The following is a 15,539-nucleotide window of genomic DNA, read 5'->3' as shown; positions in this document are numbered from 1 at the left end:
GCAAAATTTGAACAATCGATTATCTGGCAAAGTCATAGTTATTCCAATCGAGCAGAAGACCTGTCAAATGGATAAGATGTTGCCTCTTGACCCAATTCAGTCTCTTTAGGGGCCGGAAATCGATGGATGATGCCATTTTGGAATACAAGATGGTATTTTCTAGTTTGTGATGAAATTTTGAATACCCTACAATATGGGTATTTTCGGAATGGGAACGACGTGTAGAGGCCAGAAGTCGATAACGCCAATTTGGAATCCAAGATGCCCAGACAACCAGAATGCACGTATATTCAAAGTTGTTTTCGTGATATACAAACATATATATACATATATATTATATACAAACCGACAAATCGTATAGAATGCAAAGAAATGGCTTATACGTACAAAAGTGGAGGCCATATACGTGCAAATTTAAATTTAATTTTAAACGAGTTGATTTAACAACATATACGATTTAATCTGTAATAACAAATTCACTTTGAAAAGTTTTACGATGTAACCCGATTTGATTTGTGATACAGTACGACGGAAAAATGAATCATAGCATATAGGTCGGAAATTTGCATTCTATACGATTTAAATTATACATAATGCGATGTATGCCATTCTCATATGCGATTTTGACTTAAACTGTAGCAATTTACGATACTGTCTGCACATTGTTATACGACTACTGGTTGTCTGGGTGGTGACTTCCGGTATATGAAAGCGCCAAATGAATTTTATGCAACAAGTATTTAAATAACGTTTAGTTTCGATAGTGTGTAATTAATCTTATTACATTTACAGGAATTGTAAACATTGAATGTTGAACAATATGTGATACCAGAAACTTGGTTGTGAAATGCATGTAGCACTAGAGGTTTTCTAACTAGTGGTAATGGCCTCAACAGTACGTAGCATAACTGGTTTTGATGAAATATCGAACTTTTCTTCGAATACCACTCATCATATTTTGGACACTCTGTCGGCTAACCTGAGCGGCCGTTTTGTTCCACCAACTCTTCATCTCTGTAGCATCCCTAGTCACCTATCCACTCTTCTTCAACTTCTGTTTGACAATTGCCCAATATTTCTCAATTGGGTGGAATTGAGGGCAGTTGGGTAGATTGATGTCCTTTCGAAGAAATCTACACCGTTGTCTCGGTACCACTGTAGAACTTCTCCGCTGTAGTGGCAGCTTGCCAAATCAGGCCAAAACTTTACAGGTCCATTGCGAGCCTTAATGTACGGAAGAATACGTTTTTTAGGCACTCCTGCTTGTACATCCATAGTATTGTTTGTTACGAAAACCTGGGTTTTTTTGTCCGCAGTTGCAAATACCTTGCTAGATCATAAGCTTTCTTGCAACTTTATCGGCAAAAACGAATTAGAATTTGCTAGGGACATCACCTTGGCCAGTGACTTTATAGAAGTTTTGTCCGGGAAGTTGACCATAATCCATCTTCACGTACGTTTTGTCGTCCATGAGGATGCATCCTTCGTACTTTGTAAGAACCTTATTGTACAACTTTCGGGCACGTCTTTTGGCCACTATAGATTCTGCTTCAGTGCCCTGTTTGGTTGCTTACTGGGCCGAAAAGGTCGGAATCCTTCTCGCTGTCGAATCCTTCTGACGGTGTATTGGCTGGCATTGAATTTCTTGGCGATATCATAATCCGACAGCCCTGGGTTTGCCCTAACCGTTCTCAACACCTTCAAATGCAGCTTCCGATCCTTAGTTCCACTACGACGCTTGCTATGATCCTGCCGATCGATAGTATCAACAATCAATACGAAACTAACGATTTTAAATTGGCTCACCACTTTAGTAGCCTATTGGTCCCAAGCAAACGATTAACGTACCCTATTCTAGTTGAAATTCTATTACTACACTATGTTTGTTTTGATTCGCTATGAAAGTTTGACAGATAACATCAGGGGTGTGTGGATTCATGCAGAACATGCAGGGGTGAGTGAAATAGCTTGGGACTGCTTGGGACCGTTGTTCTGGTACTGAGTGAGCCAAAAATAATAATGATTTTCTTCGGGACCCAGTGGTCTTAGAGTTACCTCTATGATAGTATGCCGCTCACTGAAACGTTTGAGAACACTGCACACGGTTGATTTAGCCAATTACAACGACTACGCTATTTTTGAACCTGACCACGTCAGATTTTCCAAGTGGGTGTCCAAAATTAATTTTCGGTTCGCGGCTTCCATCATAACTTCTTTTAAACAAAATAAATCGTGAAAAATTTTTCAGCACTGAAATAGGAAACATTTCAAAACAAACTGCTGTCAAAACATTCGAGATCCAACAGCTAGGAGCACTGCAGTAAAATAAACAGTCCGTCCAGATATTAAAAGACTCAAGCTTTATGTAAATATAAAGTAATAAAAATATGATTAGTTAAAGTTGCAGTTACACATTTTACTGGAGGCATCGTGTTCGGAGTGTTAAGGAATGATGATTTTTTTCAAGTTTGTAGGGTAAACTACCCCATTTCCGGCCTATTAATCGCAACCCGCACTTAGTCTTTCTTAATCTAGCGCAGCTTAGCACCAAATGGAATGTTATTATTACTGATGGCTTCCAAATTTATTTACCTTTCCGTACGTACCATAAGCACCCGTAAGATTTGATAAAGAGAAACAATTTTTTGAGATATTGTTGAAAATCTTACACTGCTTCGTGACACCAAACTCGGTCCACGGATTCTAAACTCGGCCTAACGCATTGTAACGCCAATGAATTCACTTCGGCCTATCGGATGAAGATAAAGATTGATTCAGTGGGAGCGCTTCATTTGTATTTGAGAATATTGGGTACAAACATTCATATCACGCGTTCTTATTGACTTCGTTCTGTAGCATTTGAACTAAAGTATCACACCAATCGCATAATTTACCTGTTAACACCGAAATCATTGATTTATTTGATGTCTTCTGCTTGATAGGCCCAAAATGGGCGCTTAGGCCGAAGTAGTCCTCTACCCTAATTAACTTTATGAAATATTAGAGATGTTCAGCGAAGTTCCATTAATTTCACAACAATTGTAGGAACTTTACAGATGTTCTGAGTAATGAAGAAAATGCTGAGAATTTCAGTGAAGCTCATAAATAAACTGCGGGAACGTAAGGGCAGTTAAGATGTTGAAAATATGAGGTACTTACTGGAAGCTTTAAGCACCTCAACGTGGCTCTATCAAAGAGGTTCTATTAGCTTTCGAAAAACTGCACGAAGTTTTAAGAAGTTCCTAGAATTTCAAAGAACTTTAGAAAGATAGAGAATTTGAGGAAAACTGCGGCAACTTTAAATGAGTTCCAAGTATCTCATAAAAGCTAGATCTAGAGATATTCCCCAAAGATCAGAGATCATCACAGAAGTAAAGAGAATTTCAGGGAAGTTTAAAAATGTATTCGAGAATTCCATTTATTTCAGAGCTTTAGTACATTTAGCTAAGTTGATTAGAGAATATCAACGAAGTTCCATTAATTAAAATAAATGCAACAACTTTTAGCAAGCACCGATATCTTCAAGAAATTCCAGTGAACTTCTAAGAAATTTAGATATTTTTAGATAGTTCCATGGTATTTAACGAAGTTCCGAGTACTTACAGGACGATCAGATAGGGGCTGTTCATAAACTGCGTAGACCGATTTTTAGAGGTTTTAGAACAATGGACAATCGCCATACAATTTTTTGGAAATTTGTATGGACTGTAGACATTTGTCAACCCCCCCCCCCCCTCACCCCTAAAGAGTCTACGTAGTTTATGAACAGCCCCTAACCTAAGGAAATTTGCAGTGACTTACAAGGAGTGCCGTGGAATTATGGGATATTCCGAGAATCCTATGATTGATCCGAAATGTTCAGGGAATTATGAATATATCAGAAAATTTTCATGAACATTAAACACATTTAGAGAGCTTCATAGAAAACTTCAGGCATGTCGAGATAAGCTCAGGGAGAATGACTGATTTAAGACAAAGTTCCGTGAGGGTTATAAATCTCAAGGATGCAATTCAATTAAATTCAGGAAAATTGCGGGTTCTTATAAAAAAATACTAATAAACTCAGGGCGGTCTAGAGAACTTTAAGAAGCAGTTTTAATAACATCAACAAAGTCTGAGACTATTGAAAAACTTATGAATTATTGCTGATAATTTAAGAGCAGTTTCATGAACTTCAGAAAAATCTTGAAAACTTCAGTGAAAATCATAGAACTATATTAATTATTTCGTTTTGATTCCAAGAAAATTGCGAGAGCTGAAAGTAATTCCAGAAATTTCAGAAATACTTCGAAAACTTTACAGAAGAGATCTTCAAAAACATTTCAAGAGCTTTATAGAAGTCTATGGAACTTAAGGGAAGATCCGAAAACTGCAGGAACTTAGGTAGTAGTAAAATTATGTTTATTTCTGTTGATTATAATAGTACATTGATTTAACACTTTAATTTATTAACCTACCTGGCTCTTCATCTTTGTTTAATTTGATATTTGCGTTTTTCCAGTAGTTTACAGAATACCCCTATTGGGGGTGTGTTTTGTTTGAATTGAAAAAGTGAAAACCTACCTAACTACGATTATAACTTAACCTAACGTGCTAGATCACGTATGATCTGATGATTTGATATCAGGTAGGTGTATCTGAACCTTTCTAGCATGAATACTCTCCGTTCTTCTAATGTCTGAATTCCAGCCAGAAGGTGGATCTCAGAATTTCTAGTCCGCGGGGGACTGTTTAGGACCATCCTAAGGATCTTGTTCTGGATCCTTTGGAGTTTAAGGTGATGGCATTTGGCGCAACTCTCCCAGATTGGCATCCCGTATTCTATTACGGGAATGATGATTTGTTTGTAGACAGCAACTTATTTTTCAGGGATAGAGTAGACCTCCTGTTGATGAGGGAATACAGTGATCTAATCAAGCTGTTACACTTGGTTTTGGTTTTGTGAACGTGCTCCCTGAAAATCAGCTTGATGTCTAGTATTTAGCCTAGGTAGACTACCTCTTTCGACCATTCCACCACTGTGCCGTTCAGGCAGATCTTATTATTCATGGACGGAACAAGTCTGGGAGATTTAGAGTGTGGAAAGATGATGATCTGGGTCTTTGCCGCGTTGATACGGATCTTCCAGCTGTTGAAATATTCAGACAGGACGTCCAGGCCTCTCTGAAGTTTGGCAGTCAGAGCTCCAATGACCCTACCCTTGTAGACGATGGATGTGTCATCTGCAAACAGAGACAACGATCCACCATCAGGGAGAGCCGGCATATGGGAGGTGAACAGGTTGAATAAAATGGGGCCAAGGATGCTTCCTTACGGAACTCCGGCACCGATGTTGAAAGCATCCGATGTGATGCCATTCAGAGAGACTCGGAACGTCCTGTTAGTTGTTAATTATCTTCACTAGGAAGATTGGAAGATCGTAAGGCTAACACCAGGCCATCATGCCAGACTTTGTCGAACGCTTTTAGAAACGTCCAACAACGCCATGTCAGATGGTTTCGAAACAGACTTGTTCCATCTGAGAATGTTTGTTACTCGAGTCAGCTGGTGGACGGTCGAACGACCTTTCCGAAAACCGAATTGTTCCTCGAGTAGCAAGTTGTTTTCTTCGGCAGATCTTAGGAGCCGGTGGTACACTGCTCTTTCGAACAGTTTTGATAACCCTGAGAGAAGGCTGATTGGTCGATAACTTGAAGGAGAGGACGGATCCTTCCCAGGTTTCCGGATGGGTATGACTTTAGCTGACTTCCAGCACGAGGGGAAGTAGCCAAGTCGGAGGCACAGATTAAAAATCAGTGCCAGATGGTTGTAGAATCTGGAGCTCAAGTGTATGAGTTCCATATTCAGGATGCTGTCGAAACCTGGGGCCTTCATGTTTTTAGATGATTTGATTTAGGCCAACAGTTCGTCAGCAGTAATCTGGGATTCATCGGAAATAATATTGGAAATCTGATGGAGGTTGGTTACATTTTCTGCAACCTCAGCTTCGTGAGGGCTGACGATGTTTTTTCCGAGATTATGGGAGCTGACTAAGTGTTGACCTATCGCGGCAGCCTTCTCTTCAGGAGCTATCAGATGAACCACTGGGTTGCCATAGCAATCCAGTGGGGTCAGTGGTGGAATGGGTCTTGGCTTTTTTTTGACGTAGGACTACGTCTTTCGGGAAGATGGGGGTACAATTTATGAAAAGCAAAAAATGAAATTATGAAAGATTTTGAACGTTAATAACTTAGCTGCCCTGGACCAATTTCAATTATTTTATCACTAATCGATCAGAAACATTTCTACGCATCGATAACAATGTTCTTGACTGATGATTTTCAAATTGAAACTATTGAAAAAGTGGTAAATTTCAAGCATTGTCCAAAAGCTTCTAAATAACTAACAAATCCACCAATTACGTACATGCATGTGCTGCTTCCCCAACACAGTCATCAGAGAATGGTTCCTAGATGAAACAAGTCGAAGTGTCATTCGCCTCCGATCTTCGGGCGTGTACGAATAGGGAGGATACAATTGCGGAACATTTTGTTGCCAATTCAGAACCACACGCCCCCAACGACCACAAAAAATGCTGTTTTTTTTCCTTGGATTTGTTTTCCGTGCTGAGCACCAATGCTTCCCACACCCATACTTGGCATACACAGTTTTGGTCACGAACGGCTCATTTGCTAATAACTTTGCACACAGTTGACGGAACATAGTTCTTTTTGAAGCAGTAGATATAATAGAGTGTAAGCTTGTTATAGTTATGTAAAATAAAGTAGATTTTAATGCTAGTAGTAAACTGTATTTGTTTTTGCATTGTAAAAATGAGGTGAGAAATGCTCACTACACATCTCGGAATTTAAGTGTTAAATTGATTAGTGTTGATTCAAATGTTAAGCATTACCTAATCTTCGCATATCGCCTAATCTATCAATTACTTTAGAGAAAAATAAATTTCAACATCTGAGTGAAAAGTTATTACCAAATGAGCAGTTGGTGTGTACAACTGTGCATGCCCACACCTGGACCCTACATATCGACCCATCAACTCATGAACCGGGAACCCCGAAGGAAGGCGTGATCAGAGATGTTATGCCTCAGAACTTCCTGGCAGCGTTGACTGGGATTGAACCCAGGCCTGCTGGGACGCTTACCACTACACCACGGGCGCCACTGCTCTCTAGAGTTGTAATCTTGTAACCAAACTTGGAAGCAGGGGATACTCGGTATATAATTCTATTCTAACTCTTTTCTGAAATGAACTTGGTGGCCCTGAAAAGGGCCGTTTTGTTACATTGGTGATAAGTTTTAATCTCCGATACCGTACAGAATGCGTCCCTGTCGCTTCAGACCGTAGACGACATCCATGACCGTGACGGTTTTGCGCTTGGCGTGTTCAGTGTAGGTGACGGCATCACGCATATTTTCTAAGAACACCTTCAGCACACCTCGGGTTTCCTCAAAGATCAGACCGGAGACGCTTGACGTAACCACGTCGAGCCAGACGACGAATTGCATGCTTGGTAGTACCATAGAGGTAACTCTAAGACCACTGGGTCCCGAAGAAAATCATTATTATTTTTGGCTCACTCAGTACCAGAACAACGGTCCCAAGCAGTCCCAAGCTATTTCACTCACCCCTGCATGTTCTGCATGAATCCACACACCCCTGATGTTATCTGTCAAACTTTCATAGCGAATCAAAACAAACATAGTGTAGTAATAGAATTTCAACTAGAATAGGGTACGTTAATCGTTTGCTTGGGACCAATAGGCTACTAAAGTGGTGAGCCAATTTAAAATCGTTAGTTTCGTATTGATTGTTGGTAGTACCCTTGATGTTTTCACCTAGAACCTTCCGATGACGCTTGGTGCCTCCTTTCTCAAGCACTTGATGCTTGTTTGTCGTTGTACGGGTGAATCGAAACCAAGCCTAAAGCGTAGATAGCAACCTGTTTTATAGACAACCAGCTTTGCCGGTACGGGATGGTCCATTAATTATCACGCAAATTTGGCCCATTTTCAAACCCCCTCCCCACTTTGTCACATTTTTTGTATGGACTTTAATTTTTTTTTGTATGGCTCGTCACAGTTTTCAAAACCCCCCTCCCCCTAAATGTGTGACATAATTAATGGACGACCCCTACAATATTTTCTCGCTTCCCATTGGCTATATTATATAGCCAACGGGAAGCGAGAAAATATGGTACCGGCAGAACTGGTTGTCTATATAACAGGTTGCTATCTGCGCTTTAGGCTTAGTTTCGATTCACCCGTTCAACGACAAACAAGCATCAATTAAGCAAAGGGTTGGAAAAGGAGGCGCCAAACGGCCCTTTTCAGGGCCACCAAGTTCATGTCAGTAAAGAGTTAGAATAGAATTTATATAGAGTTACCCATGATTCACCCATTCAATTTGTCACTAAATACATCAAAATGATTCAAAAATCAAATAATTTGTTAGGGAAATAAATTATGTTCTATTTGTAGTCTAATCGGTGGGTTAATTTTTTCCGTTTCATTTTCATTAACTGAGAAACCCTCATCGTATGCATTCTCCTGCTGCGCGACATCTTCGAAAACGTCCGAACCGTAAAAAATTTCGTAGTCCTACGTCAACAATGCGGTTGTGTCTTGTACACCACCCTCCAACTTTTTTAATTTTGGTTAGTTTCCAAAAGGGCTTTGCACAATCTGGGAGATCCTTTTAGCAAAGTCCTGGTGTCTGAGGTCCACCATCGTGGCTTGGATGGGTTTTCTTAGGCGATTACAGTGGGTCTTAAGGATAGGCAGACCAGAGCGTTGGTATTACCTTCGGATGGTTTTTACGGAGTCTTATAAGGTCTTTGGTAGCTGTGTCAAGGTTCAAAGTATTGCTCACCTGTCTGGATACTGGCACATGTTGTTCTCTGGCCCGGGATATCGCCTTCTCGATGGAATGCAGACACCGGTCAACGCCTTCGGGCGTCTCCGGAAGGACCCGTAGTCGACAGTGAAGTCGACACAGTGTTGGAACTGATCCCAGCTGATATGATGATAGTTGCGTCGGGATGCTTGGAATCGGTTGAGGGATGAGTCCACTTCGGCCACCACCGGATAGTGGTCCGAACTCAGCTCCTGGTGGGGCATAGGTAGCGAGATGTTGTCTCCCATGTTGCTGACGATGATGGAGTGCACGCCGGACCGGCTCAGCCGGGTGGGTACTGTCCGGCGCCAGGATGGTGCAGTGAGCCTCTTGCAGGTCGTCGTTCAGGATGGTGCGGTTTTGATTCCACCTTTGGTTGCCCCAAGCTTGATGTTTGGCGTTCAGGTCGCCAGCGATGATGAATTTTGTACGGCGTCGTGTTATCTTGACAATATCGCTCCGCAGGTCTGCCGCGGATCCATCCCTGGCGTTTTCTTGTTTTGGGCAGTAAGCCGTAATGATGGTTTTTGATGGTGTTGGCAATGTTGTGCATCTTGAGGAAGATGAGCATTAGTTCCGCTGCGGTGAACCATCGTTGATTTCGGACTGCGGTAGGGACGATCCATCCTGACGCCAGTTTAGCCCAGGGGCTGTGGGGAGATTCTGCGGTTGTGGAGCAGCAGTCGTCTGTTGACCTGAGTTTGCAGGGGCCCCGGAAGTTTGAGCTTGAGTAGCAGTAGCAGCGGCACGAGCAGCAGCCAATCGTTGATTGAGTGGCAGCGGTGGCAGCACTGAAATCGGTCGTCGTGGAACCGGTGGGAAGTTCTGATCATTCATTTCCGTCACCTTCTTGCGGCCGGGCTCGTTTCTCGTCGATGCTTTCTTCCGGATCTCGATGTACTCGGCGCGTTTCGGGCAGGCCTTACTTGTAGCTTTGTGAGCAGCACCGTAGTTGGCGCAAATTGGATCGGCTTCATCGAGTCTGTCGCAGGCGTCGGTTTTGTGTTGCTTGCCACACTTGATGCAGCGGCTGACCATATGGTAATTTTTCGTTCCATGCCCGAACAGCAGGCAGTTCGAGCGTTGGGTGACTCCACGGCTGACCGGCTTGTACCGCTCCCACTTCACCACTATGTTGAATAGGACGCGGATGCCCTGGAGGTCTATCAAAGTTGTTGAGTTCTTCTCAAGGTGAACCAGGTATAGCTGGTGGCGGTACTTGATGGCCTTATCAGGAACTTAAGCAAAATGTGGGAGTATTTAAAAGAAGTCCCATAAGCTCCAAAAATATGGGGAATTTCAGGGGTGTTCAGTTCCATTAGTTTCAGAAAATTAACGGGAAAATTTGAGAAGTTCCCAGACTTTCAGAGAATTTCAGAAATGTTAAGAAAATTCTTGGGAAATTGCCGTAAATTGCGATGGAAAATCGGGAAAAAATATGAGCCTAGAAAAAATTACAAGACCCTTAGTGAATTTTTATGAAAATTTTCTTAGGAATTTTGAGAAGATTTCAGAATGAATTTAAGAGCTCGTTCAAGGAAAAATTTTCAGGGGAGTTTTGGGAAGAACTTTAAGAGAGTTTTTAACTAGAACTCGAAGGCTGTGAGTTCAGAGTAGAATTTTTAAAAAGTTCTGTGGAAAATTCCATGACGATTGTTAAGAGGATTTCAGGACCCGCGAGAATTATCAAGGGAATCGAATTTTGAACGGACATTTCCAAAGGTGTTCTCAGCAGAGTTTTATGATAATTTATAGCATAGTCGAGCAGATTCGGGACGACCTTCTGGAGATTATAATTAAAAAAAATTAATTAACGATGGAAAATTTATTAACTAATACAATTAGGGATAGCTGCGTCCTTGAATGTGTTATTGCATCACATTACGTTTTTGGGAATAAAATCCCGAATGGATTCTAGACAAGGTGATTAACTGTATGTTTTGTTATAACCTTACGTTGTTATTTAGTATGAATAATAAGCTCTGGAAACCAATCAGCTCGGTGTAATTTTGGGCGCATGCGTTTCACGAATCAATCAATACACGTCAGGACATGAAGTTCATCCCAAACCCGAGAAAGGTTCAACTTGTTGTTTACATTGGTTTTTCCGGAGAGGGAAAACGCTTATAAGTAGGAATGTAGGAGAGAGAAAACCGATCAGATGAGAAAAGCGAGTGAAGTGGACCTAGAGTCGAGTGGAAAATTTAGTTTTTCACAGACAGCAACGCCATTGAGGCGTCTTGCTCGATCCGTAGTGTAAATTTGAAATATTATTTCCCTGCATCTCTTTTCTCATTTAAGTTATTGATTCCTATCCAACTTAACAAAGGTCCACTTCTAAAAATACCTTCAAAAAAGCAGAAGGAAGAAAACAATCAAGTGCATATGTATATTTGAACCAAGCGAAAATCTAATCGCAGCGGACGGTTTTCACATTGTGAAATTCTGACTATTCGAGACAAAGTGGTGTTACATCGATCGATTTTATGCTGTTCGTGAAGTTTGCGACTTACTGTGAAAACAGGGCATAGCTCCCGGATTATGAAGGAAATGGTGGTGATAAAATTTGTTCAGACGATGATGGTTATTCTGGTTTATTTTAATTGTGACGTCATATATTTTAAAAAGAATATCAATAAACATTAAAGTGGAAAGTGTAAATCTTGAGTTTACAATAGCAAGCGAAAAAAAAACACATTCAAACTCTACATTTGAAAACAAGGTAAGTATCTTAATATGGTACATAAGACGAAATGCTGCAGCAATTTGAGCTTTTATTGACTTGCTGTGTCGTCAATGACCAATGCATGAGTCAGCACGAATTTGTGTGTGGGGATATTGTCCTAGATTTCGCTTTGATGTATTATTTATGAAGCATGTATAGACGAACTTCAAGGCATGTGAAGCGACTAAATAAGCTTATTTTGTTCATTATCGATTGACGGTGACGGCGAGATCGAAGGACAGACTGTATAGGGTAGGTGTTTCAGTATTAGTGGTGTACCTATAGTTGCGGTATGGGGGTTTATGCCAGAATAATGGTGGAAACTAGATACATTTATTTTTCATAGCAGAACTTGAAATTAGCCATAATTTTTTGACAATAAATTTTCCATAAGATTTTAACTCATTTGCATCTATCCGGTAGTGTTCCTTTAATAGTGGAATTCATTAGAAACCAATGCGTTCCACTATTTAAGGAACAAAAGTTAGCAACTACCACAACTACTGGCACAGGAAAACAAGTTTTCAAAAAATGGAAACAATTTAATCACGATGTAATATTTTTCTAGCAAAATAGTGATTGAAAGCTATAGATTAACGTCTAAAAATTATATGCATATCGTTGATTTATGTTTCAATAAATAAATTGTCATAGTTCCTCCACTATTGGCTCACCCACCCTAGAGGTAGCTATTTTTATCAATAATCTAACATGTACCGTCTGACAGTGTTGGCGCTGTGGCATGGTAAATGTGTAGGAGTCAAATGGGTTTGGTGCGTTTTGGGGGAGAAACATTGAACTCAGCTCTATGACGTACTAGACATTTCAATTACTCTGTAAGGACTCGTTTAAATAATTCGTTATGTAAGAGGGTGTGAGGGGCAGCCTGGAATCGCGTTGCGATGCATGTATTAGTAGACGGAGTTATTTTTTTTACAAACATCTTAATTTGCATAGGCAATAGGGTGAGTCATCATGATCATTTATTCAGAACAATGTTTGTTTTATCCCATTTGGGGCCCAAAATAACTGTGCAAAATTTAAAGACAAATTGGTTGTAATTTCTCATTGCGTTTGGAATTTGTATGGAAATTAGTATGAGAAAACCTACTTTTTTGCATTATCCTTTCTAGGGTTAACAATTTTGCTTGAACCATGCAACTAATCCTGAAAAGTATAGTCCAGGGCTACACCGAAGGATGTACGGTGCTAAAATGTCTCTAAAAAAAGTTTTTGCTTGTCAAAGATCGATGTTTCGAATTAAATGCCAAAAATCACATTTCCTGCCAACACTGAGCCAATGATAGTCAGATTCTGAAATAATTTCGGAGTTTCTTTTCCTATCGATTTTGAATGTTCGGATGAATTATTCAAACACAATAGTTCTATCTCATATGCGTAGTTGGTGAGAAGGGGGGCTTACTACAAAACCCTCCTCTCTCACCGCTTCTCACACTCATATTAATGGAAGTAAAGTTTCTAACTGAAATACATAACTTCGTGGTTTCTTATCTTATCGATTTGGTATGTTCTGATGAAGTATTCAAAATCAATCACTCAATCTTATAAGCCTAGCTAGAGGGGTGGAGGGTGACTATTCCCCCGCCCTAGAACTCAATTCAAAGGGAGTAAATATTGAAACTGTAATAACTTTGTAGGTTTTCCCACACAGCAAAATAATAATTTTGATATCACATCAAAGTCGATGCACTTCAATCGTGTCGAAAATATGGTGTAATATTACTTCCCAAAAAGGACAAAATTTAACTGACATTACGCTACTTTTACTGCATTTGTTTATGTAAATTAAAAATTAAATAAATCATCTCTAAATGATTGAAGTGCATCCTATGGATGTAATATTAAAATTTATTTTTTGCTGTGCATACTCATTTCCGTATAAATTTCAAACGGAATGCGAAAAGCCAGGCTACAATCAATCGTCCCCAAATTTTGCATAGTTGTTTGGGATCCCAAATGGAACCAAAAAAAAAATGGTTTTTCTCGCTTGAAGTTTGCGTTTTTCCATAGTCAAAAAAAAGTTGATAAACTGTCAAAAACAACGTTCAGGAATTTTCTTTCTATAAAAATCGTTATATCTGTTCGATTTTGATATGAAATTTTAGAATTCTCACTGTCTCAGTTTGTGGAAAAAATTTAAGGAAAATAATTACTTCTTTGTATTGTTGGTTAGAAATCAAACTGGACTGTTGCAAACAAATATAAATTGTGATAAAATAATGGATCAAAGTTCACGTTTTGTTGTGTTCGGAGCACTTATTCCTTGCTTTATAAGAAATAAGTGTACCAAGACAACAAAACGAACTAGAAACTGATTTTTTTTCGTACAAAACACTCATAAGGCAATTTTCTAGGCTCATTGTATTGGAAGGATTATATCTACTTTATAAAATTAGCTGAGATTAATAATGTTATACACATGCGGTAAATCCTTGTAGATTTGATTATTTTTTTTATTCAAAAATTACTCGGTTGAGTGTACACGTCAACAGTGTTCGGAAAATCACTCTCAAATCTCATTCATTGAGTCTCCATGCGAGAATAAACTCGCGTGCGAATGTGGCAAGCAAAATTCATGCGTGAGACTTTCATGCATATTAACGCACTCACACTCACTACGCAAAAAAAAAAAAATTCCAGCTTTAAACTCACAAAAACCACTCAAACGTCAATTGATAGCATGCTTATGCATGTTGTATTAGTTTTCTAACCCCTGCTGCACAAACAAGTGTAATAACAATCAATAGCGCCGACATTTAAAGAAATGAATTTTTGAACCTGAAAACTCAGCGGTGATTTTTGCGACGTTGAATTTTGGCAGGCAAAACTCACAGGCGTTTATGCATGAGATATGAGTTTTTGAGTTTTTCCGAACACTGCACGTCAACATTGAAGCAATCGATTATCTGTCGAAGGCTTGGAGAAAATCTTTCCAATCGATGAGAAAACCTGTCAAATGGATGAAATGTCGCTCTACTAATACAAAAATTCTACCTAATTAACACAGATTCATAGAATTATGTTGAGTAAACATCTTTTCAACCAAATCCACTCATACAGAGGTTATATGAACTTTTATAGAACATGTGTGTTGCTTGGGTACGAAAGTGCCTGGCAGAACTGATGTTATTAAGGTTCCAGACACAGTCAATCAATTGGGATTCTTCTTGTTTTTGAAATATTCTTTAATCATCATCATTAGTATACACATACATTCACACACAAGCCATCCGAAAATTATACCAGTTGACATTTATGATTTATGATTCATTAACTGTTTTGGCACGGCGACGCACGCTACCAACGAATTTTACCAATACTTTTAGAAAGTGATGATTTAGAAATACAAGAAGAAGAAGCAAAAGCAAATCGAGTGATGGTTAGTTGCCTCTTAATGTTACTTCACATAGTGGCTATTTGAGGACAAGTTTGATAGAATCCACAAATGGCCGTTGGCTTGGCTGATTTGCCTTGTGATTTTACAACCATTTGTGGCTTCTACGAATCTGGTTCTTAACTGACACTTGTCAATGTACTCTGCTCTCAGCTGATCAGGAACATCCAGTAAAACTTTAATTTATCCACCTGATCAATCTTACTAAATCAAATGATTCTTCCCAGGTGGTAACCGAAACATGTTCAAGTGTTGGTCAATATGGTCCTGGGTTCTTATTGTGACCAGCAATCAACTTGCTTTATAATTCACATATAATTTTATGTGACATATGATGGAGTTTTGACTCTAGTTTGAAACTGGCCACTCTATCAGGGGTGGATCCTGATTTGACCAACTACGTACGTATTTGGAAAAGGAACTTGTTTTCGAATTCTAATGTAATTTGATTTGTTGCATGATGGATTTAGGTACTAGTCAGAAACTGCCATTTGTCAACAGTCTTT

This window comes from Ochlerotatus camptorhynchus, unplaced genomic scaffold (genome assembly GCF_037179485.1).
Source record: "Ochlerotatus camptorhynchus isolate MF236.1 unplaced genomic scaffold, CSIRO-AGI_Acam_v1.1 ptg000329l, whole genome shotgun sequence".
NCBI classification, from domain to species: domain Eukaryota; kingdom Metazoa; phylum Arthropoda; class Insecta; order Diptera; family Culicidae; genus Ochlerotatus; species Ochlerotatus camptorhynchus.
This window is presented reverse-complemented; position numbering follows the sequence as displayed.